The following is a 23,913-nucleotide window of genomic DNA, read 5'->3' on the forward strand; positions in this document are numbered from 1 at the left end:
GAGTACCCCTTCCTTCCCTCAATTTTAATAATAAAGGATCTACAGACATAATGATTTGTTTGTGCTCTTGTACATTTTCTGTTGAAGGAATTTTTCCTTTTGTATGATTACTCTGCTCCAATTTAAGGCTGAAATAGAGCCACACTGTTAAAACTATCCAATGGGCACCAAAGAAGTCAATACCTGTCCGGTCTGTACAGTATATTTCCTACCATTTTCAAAGTCCTCAAGATTTAAAAGGACTCTCAATTAACTGTAATAACTCTGAAACTGGATAAAACTGTCATGCATAGTTAGGTGAAGGTCTCTCCTCACTGAAAGCAAAAAAGGGGAATGAGACTAACATTGATAGTATTTATAATGCACTTAGGTACAGTGGCAAAGCTGTCCTTAATACTGATCAGTATAGGAGAAGTTATGTGACAAAAGAGGATTAAAGCAGAAAAGGTTACAATTTCAAAGGAAACTTCGAAGATGAGGTTGTTTGTGTTCAACAGGAGACACATAAGGCAATATTTTAAAAATACCAATATTTCAATTAATTCCACGCATCTCATAATACTACAGATTTGGCCTGTGTCTCTGTACTGAAACACAGAAATGATATTATGATGTGAGTTATCAAATAAAATAAATCCTAATTGGGGAGGGTGAGGGCGTGGTACAAGTAGCAATTTTAATGGATTTCCTGTGTGGAGGGCTGGTAACTCTGTTGCTGAATGATGTAAATGAGATCAGAATTTAGTCCAAGGTTCTGTTCTCCATTTCTAAACCGGTTACCTCCCACTATGGCAGATGTGAATACATATGGGAGAAAGAACAGAACGGATCAGATCCATCTAGTGGGAGGACAGGAACAATGTACATATTGATCTATTACACGTAACCACAAATCAAAGTTAGAATTTTCATATGGAACAGGAACATATGTATTTGTTTCATATATGACTTGCATTTTTAATAAGCATTACATTTAAAATCTTATAAAGTAATAGCACATAAAGATATGATAAATGAACACCAGAAGTTATGTTACCAGCTATTCTTTAAATCAACACATTCTACTTTATTAGGTGTATAGCTAATGTTAAATTCAGAATTTTCCTATGTTTGAGCTTGGGGTCCTTTAAATATACCTAATAGGAACTTAAATATTTCTAATAAAAAATAGGGCACAGTAGAACTTTTATTTCTAATTCTTCATCCCTGCCCTGTCTGTATTCTCACTCTTAATGCCATTAGGATTTGTTATTTTTTACAGTGACTGGTTTCCTGGAATGCATTTTCCAAGATGAGTTCATGGTAACTATTTATTGTGATGGGATCTTGTTTATGTTTCTGTCACATCATAAAAAGTTACCTTTACAACAAAAGAGCTGAAGTCATGATGGAAAATCATCCAGAAAGTTTCTGCATTATAAAAATATGTAAATTATGCAAAACTAAGTCATGCCTGAAGGGTGAGAGACAGGAAGCCTTAAAGTAAGTTGACACAGTTTGTGAAGTGACAGACAGGCCTTGTTCTTGTGCAGTTTTTTAAATGGTAGGAAATTCAAAGAAAAAGGCCTATAGTTAAACTGAAAATCACACATCTCCACAAATCTGAAGTAAATGTTTCCTGGGATGATTAATTTGCTGGCATGAATATCCAGCAGCTTGGCACATGAGAGTCAGCCCTATCTGGTCAAAAGTTTAATGGGACATGGCTTTCATTAATACTTCCACCATTTCTTCCAGTATTTTTCCATACCTACACTAAAGCAGAAATAGTAATTGAGCTGCTGAATGTTTCCTCTCTCTCTCTCTGTTGTATTTTACTGCAGATGTCCTCGGAAAGGATTCGCTGCTGCCATAAAAAACTGCTATTGATGATGAAAAATGTATTAGATCAAATTATTCCTTCAAAACGGGCACAGCCTTGCAGGAAAAGGATGAAGGCGCAACATGAAACTGGAGGATGTAATTCTTGATACCCAAGATGATGGGAGTGGATCCTTGCAGGAAGATGCACCCATTCACCTGCCAGCTGTGTTGTGTAGCAGTTTTATTACTGTTCCTGTTAGCAGGAGTAACTGGCTGGAAATGAGAGAAGTGGCAGAGCTTTCCAAAGATGGTGGAAGTTCTCATCACCATGACAAGAAAACAGGAGAAGAAGGGAGAGGTTAAAACTCTCTTACAGCTGTCCCCTCTCCAGAAAATGTCTGCTTAGGCCAGTGTGCTGTTTTACACAGTTTCCAAGGACTAGAGTATAATCACTGCTGGAAACTGTGCTGGGAGAGGGGTGTTAGGACAATAGTGAGTATTAAACAAGGAACATAAATTTTCACCTGAAAACTGTTATTTGCACTCAGGTTCACATAGGAGCTTTAGATCCTGACCATTGTGCTCAGGAGTATATAAAGAAACACCAAAAAGTTGATTACTGTCCTGTAGGGAAAAATAAACACTTAAACCTACTAAGTTCCAACTATTCTAATTTGCATTGTAACTCTATTCCTAGAACTTAGAAAACTGGTTCAAGGGGGGGTAAATCTGGTTTCCTGTGAGTCCATCCTTGTAAAGCTTAATAAATCATGTAGTAATTTCATTTTCTGAGTCACTGTGCTGGTTTTGCAGCATATTTGCCAAAAAGCAAAAGTTCAGAAGAGGGATGCAACCTGTGAATAGAAAAAAGGAGAAAACTGGAAAAAGGGGGTAAAAAGTAAATACTCTAAATATATCTATATATACACTTCATATATGCTTTAATTTATATATATATATGTACACACACAAAGTGTAAGTCCTAAAGGCTGCACCTGCAAACAAAATCCTTCAGTTTAAGAGCCAGTATACATCTGCTAGCTGCCATTCTGACACGCTATGGGAAAGTTGGCTCCTTTTGCTGTACATTTTATTAGAAGAAAGAAGGGAAATCTGGATGGTCGTTGGACGGTTTCCAGGGCTACAGTAAACCATGCTACCTGAAAACAACCCAGAGGACAAGAGTTCATGTTTCCTCAAAAAGCTCAAAAATAGTCTAAACCTAGTGGTGACTGAGAAACAGAGAGGAGGCAAAAAGAAAAAACAAATGCAAAATGTAACTACATCTAGAGCACCTCAGCTCTATGGAAATGAGATTTTTTTTGAGATGCCTTCAGTACCTCATGCACATGGTAAATTATTTATTAATATAACCTGGTACAAAAATTATGTGAAGAAAAAGAAGACAAAATTAGGCCCATGATAATCAATTATCAAATGTTCACTATCTAGATTTTCAGTGGATTTTTTTTTAAATAGTATTAAGTGCCTAGAAATGGTTGGGTTCAATCATATTAATTTATTTGTCAAGACACAGCATAATAAATACTTAGCAGTCCTGGATTAAATGTCCATATGTCAAATTGCTGTTCTGTTCGCTATCAGCTGATGTTTATTTGTTCAGAAGCCTGTCAATATTCTTCAGAGGTGCTATTAACACCTAAATTTAAATTCTTTACGTCTGCACATTATTTATGCTGTCTAGGGGAAACGACTCTTCATAGCAAGAACTTAGTTTAGCATTGTGGGCTGTCTACTGCAATGTCCTCTATCTGTCATATGATAAACTGAGGAGAAATATTCTTCTAATTTAGATATTTGAGTTAGTTGCCAAATGGCAAAAAGGATAAATATCCTAGTTTCTCTTCTTTTTAAATACTTCTCTCAGGATCTCATTTGATCTTGGGGGTAATTTACTATTTTAAAAGTAGCAGGATTAAGCCTTTAGCTAGAAATGAAAGCAAAGTTACAGAGAGAAAGAATATGAGAAGGAATAATATATTAACATGGCAAATAATTTAGCCATTTTTCTGTTTGCATTTTAACCACTTCTTTAGAGCTAATTAAATCAGAACATTTAGCTGTACTTTTTATCAAGAAAATGGTTTTTTTAATCTGCCCTCTCTGAAATTATCAATTTGAAAGATTAGACTGTAAAAAAAACCCTGTGTATTTCATCCTGAAATGATCTTCAAGTTAAAATATAAGTCAGTGAGGGTACAATATAAACCAATACACTCTAAAGATACCAATTTGTGCCTTTTTAATTCACCGGGTAAAAAAAAAGAAAAAATAGAAATGTTTTAACTTACTTGGTTCAGAGGAAAAGTGATGGTTTGGTTCTTGCCATTTCTGAGATTCAGAAATTTCTAAATTTCACCTCAGGTATCTTCCAGACCATTTCTTCATTATTTCTTTCAGCTTTTCCAGTTTCTAATTTTCCACATAAAAATGTATTTTCATTTATAGATATGACATAAAGTGAACGTTTAAATAAAGTAACTGTAGATAGCAAGCACAAAATTTTAACAAGGGTAATTGACCAGTCAAACAAGCTCAGATTAACTGCGGAGTATTCAAAGTTTTATGTTCAAAGCAATGCTGGGAGAGGGGTGTTAGGACAATAGTGAGTATTAAACAAGGAACATAAATTAGGCGGTCCAATCTCAATTCGGTATTTGATATTTCTAACACAGAGGTATCAGGGTAAACATGGAAGCTTGTGCTTAACTAAAACATAGACAAGATGATTTATATGTCTTGTTCATCTCTATAGATACTTGATATTTTACAGTCATCAAAGCAAATGCTTCAGTCGTAGCAAACTGCTGAAAATTAGAATTTGAAATGTGAGATCCAGCACTGCCTTCTACATCAGCAAATTACATATATTATTTAAATGTATGTATATTTTTATGTAAGTGTTACCCACGCTACTGCTCTGTGGGTTTAACCTCATGTTTGCAAATCACACGACTGGCAGAGTTCGTAATCCCAAAATCACCAAGGACCCTAAAGCCTTGCAGTAGACTAACAGGGTAAGACACTGCCATAGAAATAAATAAATATATAATAAACCATGCAGAAGAATTTAAAACCTGAACTATATATATATTTGAACTTTTGTAAGGCTTAGAGCCAACTGAGCAGAATGTTAGCTGGCATGAATCCAGATGGTGCCCCAATTTCCTTAAGGAGACACCAGTGTCTAGCCTGGTGTATCCGTTATTATAAGAATAAAAAGAGGACAAATATTAAGTCCTATTAAAGTAACCCATATGGACCCCCCGAAGTGATAAAGTGAAACAGCACACAGTGTTCCTTCCATGTGCTAATTTGCAGCAGAAATTTCTGTTCACTCCCCTCTTTTCTAACAAGAACTATTTCTCTTTGTGACTGAGGGGAGTGCAGAGAGCAGAATAGTCCTGGAAATAGCAATTTAACCTCTTGCTGATTCAACAACAATTTAGCTAAACAAGTGGAGTCTTCAAATGCACTTATTTAAGAGGAAAAATGTTTCTCTTAAGCACTTATTGAAAGGTCTGGGGAAAACCATGTGTATTCTTACCATGGAAATCCCCCCCTTTACTCACATTAAGTGCTCCTTGCTCATCTCTGCAGAGATGATGTTCACATTGGACTAGAGGCTGATAAGATCTTTTTCATAAGAGATATTTTAATTACTTTACCAGATATAACATGTATAACATATTTATATTTTAAAGTATTTGTTTCATTACCTATTTTTATAAAACATTTATTGCAATTATATTTGTCATAGAGCTCAAGAGAAAGTAGGAGGCGGGGAAACACGAGGGGTCAATGGAAAGGGAGAAGATTGAAATCCGTCTGATAGAAGTAAATGTAAGGGGAATAGAAGTTAATTTAGCCATCTGATATCTGGCCCAGATATGTGTAAATCAGGAGAGCAGAACTCCTTTCATAAAGGCACGAGGTTATTTCTTTAGACATGAAAGTGGTTAACAGGGCATATAATTTAAAAATCCTGCTTCCACAACAGATGGTTTTATTTACCCTGTTAGAAACTTGACATGGGGGAATCTTCCACTGGAAGCGCAGTTGTGTGTGCTGCAAAATAATCAGATCTGGGTCAAAAATCAGACTGCACTAATACTTGGTGCCAGTGTTTATATAAGATTGTCACAATCTGTCCAAAGCAGGAAAAGATCCAAATAATTAAATGTATTTAGTGTGTGATTTTTTCCCTCCGAAAATAATTGTGACCATGTCTCAAGTGAAACATCCATAAGGGAACAGGTTTCCAGTGCTGCTTTTTTCCATTTGGTACAGTGCTTGCAGTGTGACTTTTGCAACATCCTTTCTTGACATCAGCCTTCTGATAGGTTCTGGGAAATATGAAGCCATATAAAAATCAGGGTATGCTGAAGAGAGGCTTATGGATGGAAACACTGCAGAGCAGCTCTAGGAGACACTAGAAGGAAATGCTGGAAAACACTGCTCAATCCTCTTCAAATTTCCTTGCTAGTGAATGTCTCAGACCTAAGTACCAAGTCCTGCTCCTCGTTTTTCTGCCCAAGAATGCTGCTGATCAGTCTGACCAGAGGAAAAGTAAAAGGTGCTGTAGCACAAGGACACCCAAACAAGTAATTAAAGGAGAGCCTGGAAAATAGGAGGCAGCATCTCAGTACCCTGTGTTAGGTGAAGGGACATAATGTTTTGTTTGGAGGAGAAGTGGCCTAAGTTAAAATGGAGATGTTTTTCCAGAGTCCATGGGCATCCTGCATGCATGACAGAGCTGCCAGGAGATGATACCCCTTTAAAAAATCCATTTCCTTCTAAATTCAGTAACTATCCATCCTGTTCATACAGTAAAGGATAAAAATGTGTGGTTAGCTTATGGATCTTGAGGGTTTGGGGATTTTTTTCCAAATTTGCCTAAAACCAGAAGCAGCTTCTAATGAAATTAAGGTCATTGACCAGTTCCAGTGTGATTTGCTATTAGCAGCAGTAGGACCAAACTCCCATAGTGGTTCAGTCATAAGCATAACCTAGACTATATTTTTCTGTTGTTTGCTTCAGAGAAAGGTCATTAGCACAACAAAACTACACTGGTCTGACTGGGCTTCTCACAGATCTTCCTTCAAACTGTGGAGCCAGAATGAGAGAACAACAGAAGTGGTAAATTAAAGATATTAATTAAAAACACAGAATTGGGATGCTGTTCAACATTACTAATTTCTGAATTATCATTAACCTAGAGCTGTTACTAATTTTAAGTAGGAATGAACCATACGAGAGTTTTATCAGTTCACTAACAACAAATTTTTTAAGGGAAGTGAAAAGAAGTGATACCAGCACTCATCTGCAGCTTCATTGTTACTGTACAAGAAACTGAAAAAGGGTGGCTCAATGGCAAGCTAGCAAAACTGTTTTATACAGACATTCACTGAACAGGACAATCAGGATCTTGGGGGTTTTCAGAAAAAGAAATGAGGACAATTTTAAATGCAGTTCTTTAAAAGTAAATGTATATTGCAAGGGCTGGAAAGCTGATTAATGTTACTTTGGGTTTTATGGCTTGATTATCTATAAATTCTGCAGTGCTGCTGCAACAGCAACACAAAATTGTATGTGGGGTTTTTTTTTTAATTGTGGCATTGATTTCTCTGAGTCTCTCATTTTTCTCATACTGAAAGTTTGTTGACTCGCTGATTTTCACACTGTTGGGTGTCCAAGCTGTGCCTGGCTCAACCGACCAAGCCTCGTATCTTGGCTCCATTAAACCGAGTGGCAAGCTGGCTGCAGAGGGAAGGGTTTCATGTGTTCACAGCAGATGTTCTAAATTGCCTCGAGGGCATTCGCACTGCAAAAACAGGAGAACACGACAAAGTCTACAATTTCTAACATATATACCAAGCAGCTGGAAGCTTCTCAGACTTTCCACGTGCTATGGAGGTACTTTGCAACGTATCAATGTCAGAAGTTCCTACTTCAACATTTTCCATAATGATTTCCAAGGAAAGAGCTCTAGAAGTCAGGAAAATGCATGGGTTAGGTGCTGTGCAAATTGTGTGTCCTTTGACATAAACCAATTCCTTCGAAGTGTTAATTTGGAGAATTTTTCTTCTTACTCCCTAAGTTTAAAAGGCAGCTAAAGCACTCTGGTAATGATAAATTTTTGAGATAAGACAATGGATAACAAGGCTAAAACAGAATAGTCCTTTTCTTCTTTAATTCTGGGTATGGCGTAAATTTCTTCTTAGGAAGCCTTGGGGGCCACTAACAAAAAATTTTTTTCTTTGGAGGAAATTTAATTTTAAAAAAAGAAGCAGACAAATCAATCAATGGATATTGTGGACAAAATACTTTGTACTTGCCTCCATCAAAACAAATGGATGAAATTGGAGGGGGCAGGAGGAAAAAAGGGGGAAAGAAAGGAAAGAAGGAGACAGTATTTTTTCCTGTTTCTAACAACACCATGTATTTTACTTTTGAATTTTTTCCTGACCACAGTATTGTCTCCTCAAGGAAGTGAAGTTAGTTAAATTGCTCCTGTATGTGTTTTTTCTATTAATACCACTTGCAAGCAGCCTTCCTGCAGTTTGATTCTGTGTCTTTCCTTGGCCACATCTGCCAACTGTGTGAAAGCATATGTGCGAGATCAGTGACATTGAGGAAAGGCAGAACACTGACACCACGTTAATTCTCCGTGGCCAGGCTCTGTGGATGGTGTGTGGTGGGGCAGTGACCCTTCTCCCGGCAGTGGTCCCTTGGAAGGGCAGATGCTAGGCAGGGAGAGCTTGTCACAGCACCTGTGCAGACCGAAGGAACCTCTGCACATCTCAGTCTGCGATAACAGACTGCAATTTCTGCTTTACGGGCAGAAAATGGTTTTTGTTGAAAAAATTAATCAATGTGATTGTGCAGGTAGTCACAGAAATTACCATATTCTGAGGCTCATGAAACCATTTGGGTTTGTTCAGAACAATAACTCCCATCATGTACCATTGCTACAGTGATAGCAAATTTATACTAGGTCCTACAACAGAGAGCATGGTTGTTTTCATGAGTTCTGTATCAAAACCATATGTCTTTGCTTGGTTACATGGGTCTTTTCTGGACAATGATAAACAATAAGTAAGAGCTTCAGTATTATCTCATTATCTCATTAATAGCTTTTTTCAAAAGCACAGAATTTTGTTAGATTTTAGCATTATGTCCACGCACATAAAAATTCAGAAGACAATTCGTTGACATAAAATCACTAACCTAACATCTGAAAGAGCCCTGTGGGAGGTGTGTGATGGTTTGAGATGTGCTTATAGTGATGGATAACTACTTCAGGCACCACGGCTTCCAGGGTGAATTATTTTCAGAGAAGTCAGGGTTTGCAGAAGGTGAGGGTGGAAAGTCAGGTCCCTGTGAATGAGTTCATCTATCCTTGCTGGACACACTGTCCTACCTGCTGTGACTTTCCTCCAAAGAACTTTGCCTTGCCATGACCTGACCTCGGTCTGTTATTTAGACATCAAAACAGGCAGATATTTTCAGGTTGATACAGTCAATCCTACCAGCAATGTGTACCTGAGGCAAAACACCTGAGCTGTCTGTGGTGAACGGATGTGACACTGAACACATCTGCCTGTTATTAGGGAGATCTGGAGACCCACAGGTGTAGGATTTTTTAGTTTAATGCATCATTAACAAGAAAAAAACTCTAATTTGAAACAGAGAAGACAAACATTAGAATTTTTTTCAATCATTTAAGTTACATAGTTCTCACTCAAGAAGCTTTGATCATGTATAATCCTGTTGAAAGGCTGACTTGTAATCAGCCTCACATACATTATGTTGCAATGCTGTAGCACTAGTGCATGACAGAACTTTATTTTCCATTAATTCATTCTTTTCTGGAAATATAAACACTCTATATGCTTAATATCCCTAAAAATGAATATTATTGCTTCTCAAAATTGCCTGTTAATGAGAATTTTGCTTGCTATTAAAGAAATCTGAGTGCCTGAGGACCATCTTCCAAATGCTGACGCACCTATTTTCAACACCAACAGTGCTGAACAATCAAAACAAAATCATCCCAGACACTGCTTTTAGTAAAAGAAACCATATTTTTTAACTGATCAAAATAGATGTTTACAGCATCAGTGAACCACAACTGATTTTAAAGTAGGTTTTCACTGAACTTATGAACAGTTTTGTATCTACTCCAGCGCAGCAGTGATGGCTGTGCAAAAACATCCATGCAACAGGCAGTTATTTTCTAAGGAAAAAGCCTGTTGTTCTAAGAAGGTGCCAAAAAACAAAAAAGGTAGGAAAGTCTGCACTGAGCTGAGTCATAAAATCCATGCAAATACAGGGCCAGGTAGAGCTGTTGGCACTTGCAGAAGAACCATTTCCCCAGGCAGGGATACTCTGACTGCAGGAGGGGGCTGAACACACACTGGTGTGTGGGAAAGGCTTCTACGAACCCCAGTCACATCCAGTGTACCTTACTCTGGCAGCAAAGAGCTTCTGTGTAGTAACAAATCACCTAATCAGGAATAACTGAAAGCATAACTGTGCACTCCACAGAAAGAATGGAATTCATACTGTTATCAGTTTTACAGAATATTAACTAAATCTGGATTATCCTACCTGCAGTTTTTCATGTAGACTTGTAAGAGCAAGAGCTTCATGCAGTCAGAATCTGAAAGGAAATAGTTACCCAGAGTTGTTGATACAAATCTTGTGTTTCAGGATTAAAAACCCTTCTTCCCAGTTTTGCAAACTTAAAGCATTACAGGAGAAACAGAACAATTCCTTATCTTACTTTCACGCATAAGTAAGGGCTTCTGATAGCTTTTGGTGACTGATATTATACACGTGGAAGCTGGATTTAAAGCTTAGCACAGTTTGAATATCTGGATTTTTTTCTTTCTATTTTCTGCTTTTTTTTTCCTGTGCTGGGAAGCAGGGAGGGGAATCCCTTCAGTTTATTCTAGATATAAGTGTTAAACTTCAGCGTATTTTGGAAAATCTTAAATTTACACAGAATGTGGCACTGATGAAGGAAATAGCTGAATAGCCTGTTTAAAAATGCTAAGATTATTTCTATGTAGCAACAGTGAAAGAGAAAACATTTCCCCAAACTTCTAGGTCTAGTGTCTGCTTTTTGTAGCTGCTTATAGATCTGTGATAAATTCTTTGGCTTACTATTAAATCTTAATCCCATCTGCATTTGTGTTTAATTTTTGGCTGGCACTAATAATGTAAAGAACATTTCCCTGCCCATGGCAGGGGGTTTGGAACTAGATGATCTTTAAGGTCCTTCCAACCCAAATTATTCTGTGATTCTAATGTAAAAAAAGGTTTACAAAATTAATGATTCTGTGTTTTTCATCATATTGGAGAAAGAGATCATATTTATAGGGGTATACTCAAACATAAAATATGGATAAATAATCTTGATCAGAAATCATATTTTCATTATATTCTAGTAGGATACAGGAATACCACATCAAAAATCTTTCATTTTGTACTTCTGATATCCTGTGGTGGTGTTCTGAGGGAGCTAGAGAGCTACTGGCAGTCGTGGGTGTATTTGTGCTTGTTCCATTCTAATTCTGTGTTGACGTGGAAAAATAAAAGAAAGACAGAAATTAAGTTTAGGGGGAAAAAAGAGTTTGCCTCCACTCAGTTCTAAGTAGAGATATATTGACACCACAAAACCTTCTTTTGTGGCAGTAGGTGTAGTCACTGATGGAAAGGTGTCCTTACTGGACAGCCGGAAAAGGAAGCCATGGACTGAGTGGGTCTGACTGATGATTTGAGACAACACCTCCAAAGGGACCACTGCTGTTTCCAGCTGAAGCATCTAAGCAGGCAGGTACCCCCTACTGCCCTGGTCCATGCAGTGTTATCTTTTGTCTCCAGGGCTGTCCAACTGACATGCCTCCTATGTAATGTTAATTGTGACGAGGGGCAAGGGGAGAGGGTGAGATAAAAAACCCTCTGCATTTATCACTTGATAATGCATTTTAACCATTTGGCAGCATATTAGGATACCTTTTTTTCCCAGCCACTTGCATTTGTTTTGTAAAAAAGCTTTCTATTCTTAAAGCAATACTGGGTAAAAGAACAGAAGTAAAAAACTTTTTGAAATTCACTTGTCTAAATGCAAAAATAATCCGTCTGAGAAATAAATATTTTGCAAGCAAATATATAATTTAATTTCCTTCTACCAAAAACTGCTGAAGGTATTGCACATAACTAATTAGTGCCCACAAGAAAGGAGAACTTTTTGATTTTGTTTATTCTGATTCCCATGATGCTGACATAGTTGTTTGTCTGAGAGAGGAAGCTGACAAAACGTAAGTGATATTAAAGAAAACAATGCTTTCTATATTATTATTTATACTGAAAATAAAGTGAAAGTAATGCAACATAAAATTATGTGGCTTTTTAAAAAATAGTTCACTGAGGATGCATTTGTAATGATACATCCTGGGTTTTTGCACAGCCAGTGAAGTTTTATATCAAACATCTCATAATGCACCTATTGGAGAGGCCCAAGTATAATTTAGGAAACCCTATATATTCCCAGCATACCGCTGAGAATAGTGTAAAGAAATACTTTCTTTCCTGGGTTAATTTCCAGCATATCTGTTTTTAGGAACCGTGCACTTCTTCATTATGTATAAATACTTATTTTTTCCCTACAGGCAATCACCACATAACACATAGAGGCTGCAAACCATAACTATACATAAATAAATAGTCCCACAAGGACTTTCTACAGAGACTGTATTTTCTGATATTCAAAAACATATTCTCCTGCTCTTTTGTTAGATGTCTAATTTCATTTTCACCTAAAAGTATAGGACAAGGAACCAAGCCAGATCCTCACACATTAGGAAACCCATACATGCCCACAGTACATGGAATTATTGGCTCAGAAAGTCATTAGAAAGGTGTCCAGCCACTAACTTTTCATTTGTTGTATCAGGATTTGATGCCAATCCATATGTATCAGGCATGAACTGTAACATCAGAGTAACCTTCTTTACTGCACTGCTTAATAGTGTCCTCAATACCACAAGGTTAGTTCATACACTGAACCAAGAAAAATACATCAGTTCAGTGTTAGAAAAATTTTCTTAGATTTGAAGAACCAAGCCAAGAATTTTGTTTTATTTCAATGGAAAAAGTGTTGTTTTGGACTTTTTACAGTTACGGCCACAAATGGATGCATGATATAAACTACAGACATCAAGGAGGGAAGACAAACCCCGCATGAAAAGAGTTTACAATTGCTTCGCTTGTCTGCTATACTGGTGTCTAGAATAAAGATCAAGTACCAATTGTAAAAGACTTAAAAATCTTGAAAGAATGAGGAGGTATAGTTTTCCCTGGCACCTGGAGCCCTGTTTCTAAGGGTAAGGAAATTGAAATCTGTCTGCTGAGTTCTGTCCTCGTAAACCTGGTTGCCTAATAGCATCCTGTAGGCCCGTGACATGGTAATAAGCTGGAACCTCAGATTAAAAATATGTACAATATGAGGAGAGACTATACAAATTGAAATTCCATCATTTTAAAATATTTGAGGAAGAAGGCAGTGATGTAATTAAAGTACTTACATTTTTGAATAGGATAAATGAGGTCAACTCAAGTTGCTATGTGCACTGCAAAAAACAAAAAAATGAATGTTAGTTAAATAAATAAACATGCAGCAGGTGTTTCTAACTACTTTTTCATGCACAGAGTTATAGTGAAATAGTAGCTGTATCAAACACAGGAAAAATTAGCTCATTCAACAAAGAATTAAAAAGAAAAGACACAAGCAATAGGCTATAGATAAGGAACCTGGAAGTATTATTTTTAGATGCCTGAATTATAGCCATTAAAAAAATTCTTTTCCAGCTCTCACTCTGCCTTTAGTTCCTATAAATTAGTAACACACATTCCAACAGAAATAGAACCATGTTGCACACTCGCCTCTGAAAACAGAGGTGAAACACATCTTCCGAGCCACACAAATAAATCCAGGCTCTCAATATCCCGACTCTAGTAACAGTCTGTGAAAGCAGGTGTTTGTTTCGAGCATTCCTGTTTATTTTACACTAAAGTCATATAATGCCATTAATGCCCACTTACAAAAATTTAGAAGACTAGACAAAGTCTTCTCCAGAAGTGATGGCAGTTTTCATGGAACAGTGTAATTTTCAGGACAGAAGAAAGAAGACATCAGTGCTTTAATGACAGAGTAGGTATTGAGATTAAATGCAGCAGCTCAGCAAAGCTGGCCTAGATTTCAAAAGAACAGCTCACAAACTAAGATTTTAAGAGTAGAGTGGACTTCCCTTGACTTCTCCACTGTCCCTGCACAACACAGCAGGACATGTTCCCTTTGGCTCACATACCCCACTTTGTACATCTACTACCCAACAGATACACTAAACAACAAGTTCAACAAATACTAAACAACATCAAACACTATTCAGTAACTTTTTTCCAGTTTTACCTAACCATAAGTCAGCCTTTTCCATGCAATTAGGTCATGTAAGAAAGGAAGCAATGCCAACAGCAGCTGCTTTATGTAACTCACTTCAGATATTTCCCAAGGGGAAGAATTTTGCCAGTCATATTTCACAGAATAAATGGTGGTGCTTTTTCCAGGAGTTTGAGCCCTGTGGTCAGACACCCATGTTGTAGCATTGCCTCTGTCATTGCTGGCTTTCTATATCATATGCAGCACTGCTGAAATACAGAGACCTTTCAAATGACAACTCCCTAGAGTCCTCTTCTGAAGGACTCCTCTTTCCCAAGATTAGTGATGGTGTTCTGACATGCAGAGCACTTGGCATACATATAGTGCATATATTAACATACACGCCAAAAGAAAAATTCAAACTATTCAATAAAAATTAAGTTCTTAAACTTTCCAACTTTCCAGTTTTCCCTCAGAGGGGCAAGTCAAGATGTTCTGTTGCCTGAAGGAGACCAAGAGCATCACTGTGATTTTTTAGTTTTATTCCTCTAAACAATCCCTATCTGACGCATCTTAAAAGTCATTTCAAACAAAACCTGAATACCCGAAGGCACAGCTGAACTTCTGTGTCAGAGAGCTCTCTCAGGCCATGCCCTCACACAGTACTAACTACACTCCTCAGGCAGCTCCTGTGTCACCAAAGAGCAAGTATTTCTTCAGTGTGTGATTGATACCTGGCCCAGAACATTTCACCTCAGCATAACTCCATCCTTGGAGATACTCATAAGTCATCTGGGGATGGTTGGAAGAGACAACCACCAGAGGTACCTTCAGCCTCAACCATTCTGCATTCAGTAAGGGCTTAATAGGGTTTAACAGGCTGCACGAAGCACTTTATACTGGATTTCCACCCACAGATTATACATTTCTTCATTTATCAGGGCCTTAACTTGTGTCTTTTTTCTCCATTCGAATCTTCAGAGTGCACCCGGGCTGTCTGCAAGGCACATCTGGGTTGTATGAATGAAACTATCAAGCACATAGAGACCATCTCCAGTTTACAATTCCTTATATGGAGCTAGGTACCTTGACTCCTTGAGTGATAATTTTCAAGTTATTATTCTGATGGATATTATTCTTCAGGTTTCTTTGTGAGAGTTTTTTCATGTGCAAGCAATTTCCCTTTATTTGCTAATTTTATTTTAAATTGCTGAGAACAGCAGGAAGCCAAACAAGAATAAAGGTCCAGTGGTACCTTCGCCTACATTTGGACAAGCTGATTATGTGCCATCTGACCCCTAAATGGGATCTTTTTCTAGCACTCCAGAAGAATAAGAAAGTCTCCCCTTTGCCTACCAAAACAACTCTGTGAACAAGGATTTCACCTTAAACCTTAAAGATCATCTCATTTAAACTCCCCTGCCTTGGGCAGGGACACCTTTAACTAGACCAGGTTGCTTAGAGCTGCATCCAGCCTGACCTTGAACACTTCCAGAGATGAGGCATCTGCAACGTGCTGTAGGTGTGAGCCCCCCACTTTTGGCTGCCCCCCTCGTGTTGCATTTTGGGGACACAGAGCAATGTCACCTCTCTGGTACAGCTTAGCAGAGCAACCAGCAGGTCAGCACACCCCGAGCAGGCAGGTTTTGAATACAGGAAAGTGAACATGAGGGCCAAAGGAGAGCCATGGACTAGCAGGGATTTTTTTGCAGGCTCCAAAATGTTCCTGTTCAGATAAAAATGGTAACACTGGCACTGTTTTCTTGCCCCGAAGTAGCTGATTTCATCTAAATGTTACACAGTCCTAGAGGAATTGGAAGGGTGAAAGCAGGAGGCAACTTTAAAAAGGGAAGATTTTGTATTTTCAGGGCAGGGTTTATCTCTTTGTTCTACACCATTAATTATACATATCATGCATCTGATCTGACAGTTTGATATGCTTTGCATCTTAGGTGAATCTTTTTCCTGGGAGGGAGGAAAGAGAAATTAAAAACTTGCCAGGGTTAAGACTCAGGAGGAGACCTCCCTTGTCAGGATATTATTATATTTTTTTAAAGTCTATACAGTTGCTGAACACAATTTTCAAAGCAAAAATTTTTGTCTAAAACTCAGATCCTTAAACCCACAATACAGAAACTTAAATAAGAAGCTTGATGTAATGCCGAGCAGCCAGTAATCCCAGGAATGCCAGAGAACTGCTGAATGCTGTGCAGGCTGAAAAATCAAGCCAGCAAACTGCAGATACTACGTTTTCAGGTTTTCATGAAGATATAGTTGTTGAAAATTCCCTGATTAGCTGGAGAATAGAGCTGTGGTTATCTTACAGGAGGAAAAGGAAAACGGATATTTCAGATTTAGGTGCTGAAATTGAGGTGTAGGAAAACTTGCTTCCTACCTAATTTAACCTAAGTTTTGAAACTTCACCTGTAAAGTGGCCATATCATTTTTTCCTACCATTTCTGCTAAGCTCCAAAGGTCTCCAAGGGCCCAATTCCCTTATTTTGTGTATGGAATGTATATGCCCAGATACTGCTTTGGTGTACACCAGAATAGTATCACACCGGGCTAGGGAACACAGATAAGGGCTAAATACCTATTTCTTAAAAACCAGACTGTATTATTAGAAGAAAAGTCCATCTTAGTTGGTCACATCCTTATCCCCCCTCTTCCCATCCCTGCTGCCTGTCTTTGTGGGGTGCCCATCCCTCACAACCAGACCTGTTGGTGCCCCAGACAGGCTCTAAGTTTTATTGCCTTCTTCCACCCACATAACCACCAGTGGAATAATGTGGCTTCATGATTTAAAGGAAAGGGTGAAAGGGTGGCTGTGGACTTTGGATCCTTTGCTTGGTTTTGAACCTTAAAATTGAGGAGAATTTACTATTAAGACTTGGCTGAGCACCTTCCTAACACATCACAGAATGGCCCTGTCTCAGCCAGTTTCGAGCTTATTAATTTATGGCAGAGATTTTAGGCTTCCCAAATGTACCATCTATTAATAGACAGCTTGATGATCAGCAGGCTCCTGCCCTGTAACTTTGATATAAGTACATTTCCCTCACCACAGCCAAAGAACAGCGTGGGAGCTGCCCAGCACTGTATCCCAACTCCTGCTTTGCTGAGCCCACGGCTTCACATGGGCAGCAGTCACTCCTCATAAGAGTTTGCACTTCTTCCCTGCACCCTGAAGCCTTGTTTTTGGAACACCTAACGTCAGTCTTCTGTGGCTGACCCTCGCTGCATTTAACAAGTATCTTTTGTTTCAGCAGCTTTTCTGCTAATCTCACACTTGGGCGCGATCACTGTTGACGAGGTGAACCTCTTCGTGGAGCTGCTGCTGCAGAGGCCTCTGCTTAAATGGAAGTGGCAGCAGTTCAGCAGGGCCTAACGTACGTTCTTTGACAGAATATAGATTCCCAAAGAGAAGTAATTCTTGCCGCTGTCATAAAACACTGCTTTTTTCAAATGTCAGCACTGTTTGGCACTGCCATCAATAGAGCAACTGCTACCACCATCTACTGGCAAGTGCATAGAAGGGAAAGAGTAGAGGGCGGGTATTGCCTTCAGGTGCATCTCAGCGGGAAAAAAAACCCAAGAAATACAGTATATGATCATCTTTCATATGTCACCAGCCAGTGCTGCACTAGTGACAGCTCTCCAGTTGCACTGGTAGGGAAGAGCCTCAAAAATGAGCTCCAAGGTAAAACCTATTTGTTCCCTGCAGCCCATGGATGGTACTTTACTGTTCAGTTCTGCCTTGCAGCAAAAGAAAGCCTGGCTAATCTGCTCTCTACACTGCTTTCACTAGGATGTGGTGTCACAGGAGAGCAGCAAGGGCATCACTAGAAACACAGAGTCCTGACACAAGATTTGTGTATCTGAGCAGAATTCAGGATAGATGGAGCTGGGTCAGCATTACAAAGTAACTGGGAATTACAAAAGAGTTTAAAAAAAAGGAAAAGACTGTGCTGCAGTACAATGATTCACTGTGAATCTGATTCAAATATTATCAAATAGGAACACCTTCTTTTACACTTTTGGGAATTAAAGCAAGCACTAGACAAAATGTACTGATGGGGAATGTTGATACTTCATAACAAATGTTCTGATTTAACTGTAAAACTGTCTTTCCTTAGAGACATGATGGAATAGTTGACTTAGAGATATTAAGCACAGATTCCTGGAGTTTTTTTGAACTTGAGTCTAAATGAACATGCAGGGAAATAACATCTTAGTTTAAGAAGTCACAGTGTATTTCCCCATTTTTCACTGACACTGACTGAAAGATAATTGAGGGTCTTGGATTAGGTTCTAACATGAGGCAAATAAATTAATCCTGTTGTATTCAATCAATTTTGGTTGTGTTCTCTGCATAAATCAAGTCCAGAAGAGGTCTTAGCAAAGACATTTAATTCCAGTTCTGACAATAAAAACAGAGCCAGATTGAGATGATTTTATGGTCATTTTTAGACTATCACAACGGATCATAAAGAAATGCACCAACACCTCTGTCAGAATCAGATATTCAGACTCACAACCAGACAAATCAGGACATGCTGAAGTCCCAGAGCCCTCATCCACATTTCTTCCCAAGCAGCGCACAGGTCACCTCTGCTCTAACCTACAGGACAAACAACAGCCCAAATCTTGTCTGCCTAGATGTGAAGACATCTGACAACCAGTTACTCTCTGGAAGAGACTATCCCATTTGAGGCAGTGGTCAGCAACTTTCAAGCTTCCAGACAAGGATGCTGACCCATTACCATTTAATCTTGATAATCTCCTGCTATCCTTTACCAGATAGAGGGCACAAACTACTGATGAATGCCAAGGAGTAAGAACTGGTACGAACATGATGTAACACAGTGAAGTCCTGAGCCAAGACCTGCTGGACCAGCCAAATTGCATCCCAGTGAACTATCTGAAATGATGAAACTATCAGTTCTTAGAAGTTGTACTCTGCATCAGTGCCCAACACCAAATACTGACAAGAAGTCTTACTATATTTCACTTTAAGTAACCCAGGCACTTGGAAGATTACTTAGAGTGCAGATCCCCTCTGCCTGTTTCCATCAGCTGAGAACTCAACTGTGCTCCCACAATCCACTGCATTCCTTGAGAGACTGATACTTTGTAGAAATTTTACCCAAAAAGTGGTGACCCAGTCCAAGTTCTGTACAGTCTCAAGAAACAGGCCCTTGATCAGTGCTCCCACACCTATGTGCAACAACCTTGCTCCATGTTTGCCTATCAATCCTTTCCCTCACTCCTTTTTCCCTTCATCAAATATCAGCAGTCCCCTCTTCTTTTCCAGGCTCCCTTCCCTGGCATCTACTGGGGTCACTGCCACCACGGCTTATGGATGAATTTTCTTTTAAAAGAAAATCTTTAAACTTCCTTTGATATAAACACGTACAACTGACCTGTTTCTTCCCACTCCAGAGGGCAAAGTACCAACCTCATAACAGCTCAAACAGTTCTTCAAGCCTTCCAGAGTATCTGAGAAGAAAACAAAAGAAAGGAAAATGGTTTGTCCAAGCCTCTTGGCACCAAAATAATGCAATTTCTCTGATGTTTTGTAATTCATTTATTTTGGAATTAAGGTTAGAAACCAAAGTAAATAATTCTGGCTTTTTCTCCTTTTTTTCACTTCCTTTTTACAATACTGTTGCAAATAATATGATCTCTTTGGAATAACTGTTACTTTTGCTTCAATCTTTTTGGTTTTTCACAGGGTCAAGTGTCCAAGGAATGTTGTTTCTCTGCATGAAAAATCCCAGATAGCCCAAATGTTATGTTTGGTTACTTCACTTATCCTTAAAAGCTAATTGGTTTGTTGTTTTCCTCCAAATCCTACCCTGGATTTTAATAATCTGTGACTGCAGGAAGGTAGTAAAAGCATAGTATAGCCTTGATTATCTGTCATAATTACATTACTTTCTTTATGTCCTATTTCTGGGCCTAATTCTGACCCTGTAAATCCTGTCAGATGCTGCAGGTACACAGTATCTCCATTTTCTCCATTTCCTACTGATTATTTTACAAAGACATTCAGCACATCATGGATTTGAGCTTTGCTGGTGTCAACAGCTCCCAGCTGGGTAAGAGAACAGAACCAAGCTCTCTGTGCTTGTATCTTCTTCAATAAAGAAAACTGGAATGCATTGAAAGCATCTAAATACTTAAAAATTTGTCAAAAGTCAGGTGTTGAAGTCTCCTTTTCTAAGGTGACTTGGTCACTAGATGCCCAGTCACTACACCAGGTGTCAGTAGGGCCTACCCCTGAGAATTTTATACAGCAACAGTTTCTTCTGTTTCAGCAGTGCAGTGATATTTATTAATTGCTCCAAGAGCCTTGCATGAAAGGACTTGCAAAGGTAGAATACACTATTCACTCTCATTAATTCATTTCATAAACTACCTCAATGTCCTTCTTAAGCTGCTGCTGCATCTGGAGCTGTTTCCAGTTACAGTTGGGATTAGCATTAGACAAAATGCAAATTTGAATAACCTGGCTATGAAAGGAAAAGAACAGGCTGTTCACACCATTTTTATTTGCAATATTATGTATTTTTACATATCCTGCAAACATTAATGAACAAGTAAATGTTGACTGTTGGGCTCCCTTCTTTCTGATTAATGCATTTCTTCATAATAAGCTATGATCCTCTACGTTTCCCTCCAAACCCTGTTGCCTGAACTATTCATTAATACTCCAACTAAAAAAATTCTTTAGTTAAACTCTTATGCATCTTTATTGCTTCTTTAAGTATCCAAAGAGTGATGGACCTGTACCAGAGAAACTTGCAGAAATAAGAAATCCCTATTTATTTGCTATGAAGTTGAATAGGTCATTTTTAAATGATCTGCTAAAGTAAACCCAACAAAAATAGTGCCATAGGATTCAAGCATGATTGACCGGTTGCAGCTGCCTCAAAAAACACAATCTTCTTTAAAACATGTCTATTTCTTCAAGGAAAAAACCCCAAATTTTTAGGGTAAGTTTATCCCTTATTTGATGTAAAAGAAAATAGTTCACTGTAATCAGCTTTCTTCATCTCACTAATGAATAAGTCAAATTCATTTCAGGAACAGAATAGTCTTTCTCATGATGTGACATACTTTGGAATGCTATTAATGCTTTATGCTGCATGCACAGTGTTCGTTTTGAACTACCTATACACTGTTCACAGCACTTTAAATGATTACATAGTAGGTGTGTGTTTATATATAGTATGTAATCATCTCAAATGCTGGGATTGCAATGCGAATAGGTAATAGGAAATAAACTCTACTTTTGATTACATAGGCCTGTGATTAATTGTTTGAACTTTGGTAAATGAAAAAGACTTAATTAATTTTAAAAAAACCAACGAAAACCAGAAACTCCTGAAAATGGGTTGTTATTATTTAAGGTTTATATGTATTTTATGGGGTTTATGTGCAGAGTATAGCAGTTTTTTGGGGTTTGTTTCATTTTTTATTCAATTTGGTTTATTACTTTATTCATTGATTTCCCATAATAATGCTCGTGCTTATATACTGCCTTTCACTTGGGCTCATAAAGTACTTTACAAATATTAATATATTTTTCTCACCCCTTTTATTTACATTCCCCTTCTAATGAAACTATCATAGACTAGCTGTATATAAATTACACTGAGAGAGCAAGAGAAGCAGAAGGCAAAACATGTACCAGATGGGAAAAAAAAAAAATTACAATTCCTGGAACAAAAGCCCAAAATGCCATATCCCAGGTGGCTGTTGCACCTTCTGGTCTGCCCTCAACAAGAAGAAGTAGGATCGTGGATAGTAAGGCTGCACTGGGGCTGAGTCAGCTATACAGAGGTCACTCAGACATTGGGTCAACCTGTTCTTAAAAATTTCCTATTACAGAAATTGCCTGTAGAGAGCACAGACTCTGTTCTCACCTTGAACTACCCATGCTGTTGGAAACTTTTTCCTAATGTCTAATCTAAATCGGTTGCTTCAGGTTTAGCTTATTACTCTATGTCTCATTCACTTGGACACAGAGAAAAATTGCTTCCTACCCTTGCAGCAGTCTCTTCTCAGTTGGAAGGCAATTATCCTGTAGCACCTGTGTCTTCTTTCCTCTTTAGATGAAATAACAGCAGTTCATTAAATCCTCAGTGGTAGTCATTCTCATTGCCTTGCACTTGCCAGTCTCTGGTGTTATTTTCCATGGAGCCTAGTGTTGGACATCAGATTTCACCAGAGCACCTTCACTTACCCTGCAGGGCTTGTTCTTTTATAGAACATTCTGAGTTGGAACAGATCCACAAGGATCATCCAGTCCAACTCCTGGCCCTACACAGACACCCCAACAATCCTACCACATGCCTGAGAGTGTTGTCCAAACACTCCTTGGGCTCTGTCAGCCCTGGGGCCATGACCCTTCCCTGGAGAGCCTGCTCAGTGCCTGACCACCTTCTGCGAGAAGAACCTTTTCCTGATATCCAACCTAAATCTCCCCTGACACAGCTCCAGCCATTCCCTCAGGTCCCGTCACTGGTCACCAGAGAGAAGAGTCCATTGCCTGATCTTGCGTACCCAGTGAGTGCTTGTGTTTTGCACAACAGCTTGACACCGTTTCTTTCCACTAATGATGCCCAGTAATAGCTTCAGATCTTCCCCTGCAGTTTCACCACCCAGTGTATTCTGGACTGTCAGAGCTGGCTGTCCTTGTACAATCATATTGTTGGTCAGCATTGTACAGTTCATATTTGTCCTTAATTCAACTCTGCTCTATTTTTCAGACCATTTCTCTAAATTATAAAGTTATTAGAAAAAAAATTCTTATTTTCCCAATATGCCTGAATCTGCCTAGGATGGTATGGTCTGCATATTTACTAAGCATAACCTTTGCTTCATTATGCAAGTTACTGATGAAGAATTTACTGCTGCATCCAGAGTACACGGGATCCTGCTTGAGCGTTTGGCAGTGAGTCATTAATACCCTCTGTGAAGGAGGCTTTCCAGAGAGTTCTGTATCAAGCTTAGGGCAGTTTAATTACAGATGCACTTTTCCCAGTCTACTTTGGAAGCTGCCATGTTATGCTCACAAGGCTCAAAGTGCACCACTCTGGCCAGTTCTACTATAGACACTCTTCTTTCATAGAAAAAAAAACAGGTTTGAAACTTGGATAATTTGCTTTCGACAGACCTTTGTTGTTTTCCAGTTCCTTGGTTCATTTTGTTCTGTGCTGGCTTTGGGTTTTCTCCTTAAAAATTATTTGTTTCTTCAGTATTTTTTTCTGGAAAGGCTTGCTGATCTGTAATTCCTCTGAACTTCCTTTTCCCTCTTTTTAAAGATAAGGACTGCATTTACTCATTTCCAGGATCTAGGACTTCATAAATCCTTCATACTTTCTCAAAGATAATTTTTGATGCCTCTATTTGATTCACCTCTTTCATAGCTCCCAGTAAAGAGAGACCAAGTCCACCCAATTTCACAAGTCAAATGTTGCTTAGCTCCCCTGGGATGATTTCTTCTCCTGCTGTAGCTCCAAATCCTGCTTCTCTTCCAATGTTCATGTGCAGCTGATCTTCCTACTGAGAACTGAACTCTGATTCACAGAAAAAAAAGTGGTATGAAGTATGTTAGCTTTCTCAGTGGTACCTAT

General features: G+C 38.5%; 1 long non-coding RNA gene across 1 annotated transcript; it reads right to left on the reverse strand.

Moving 5' to 3' along the window:
* Nucleotides 1-811: 811 nt before the first annotated feature.
* LOC104698250 lies at nucleotides 812-22,745 on the reverse strand. Its single transcript, XR_002043224.2, has 6 exons — nucleotides 22,321-22,745; nucleotides 19,693-19,768; nucleotides 13,419-13,463; nucleotides 10,438-10,489; nucleotides 4,116-4,236; nucleotides 812-2,657 (listed from the first exon to the last, which is right to left on the reverse strand). It is a non-coding gene; the product is annotated as an uncharacterized LOC104698250 (long non-coding RNA).
* Between the last annotated feature and the right edge of the window lie 1,168 nt (nucleotides 22,746-23,913).

Source organism: Corvus cornix, chromosome 7, assembly GCF_000738735.6.
Source record: "Corvus cornix cornix isolate S_Up_H32 chromosome 7, ASM73873v5, whole genome shotgun sequence".
Classification (NCBI taxonomy): domain Eukaryota; kingdom Metazoa; phylum Chordata; class Aves; order Passeriformes; family Corvidae; genus Corvus; species Corvus cornix.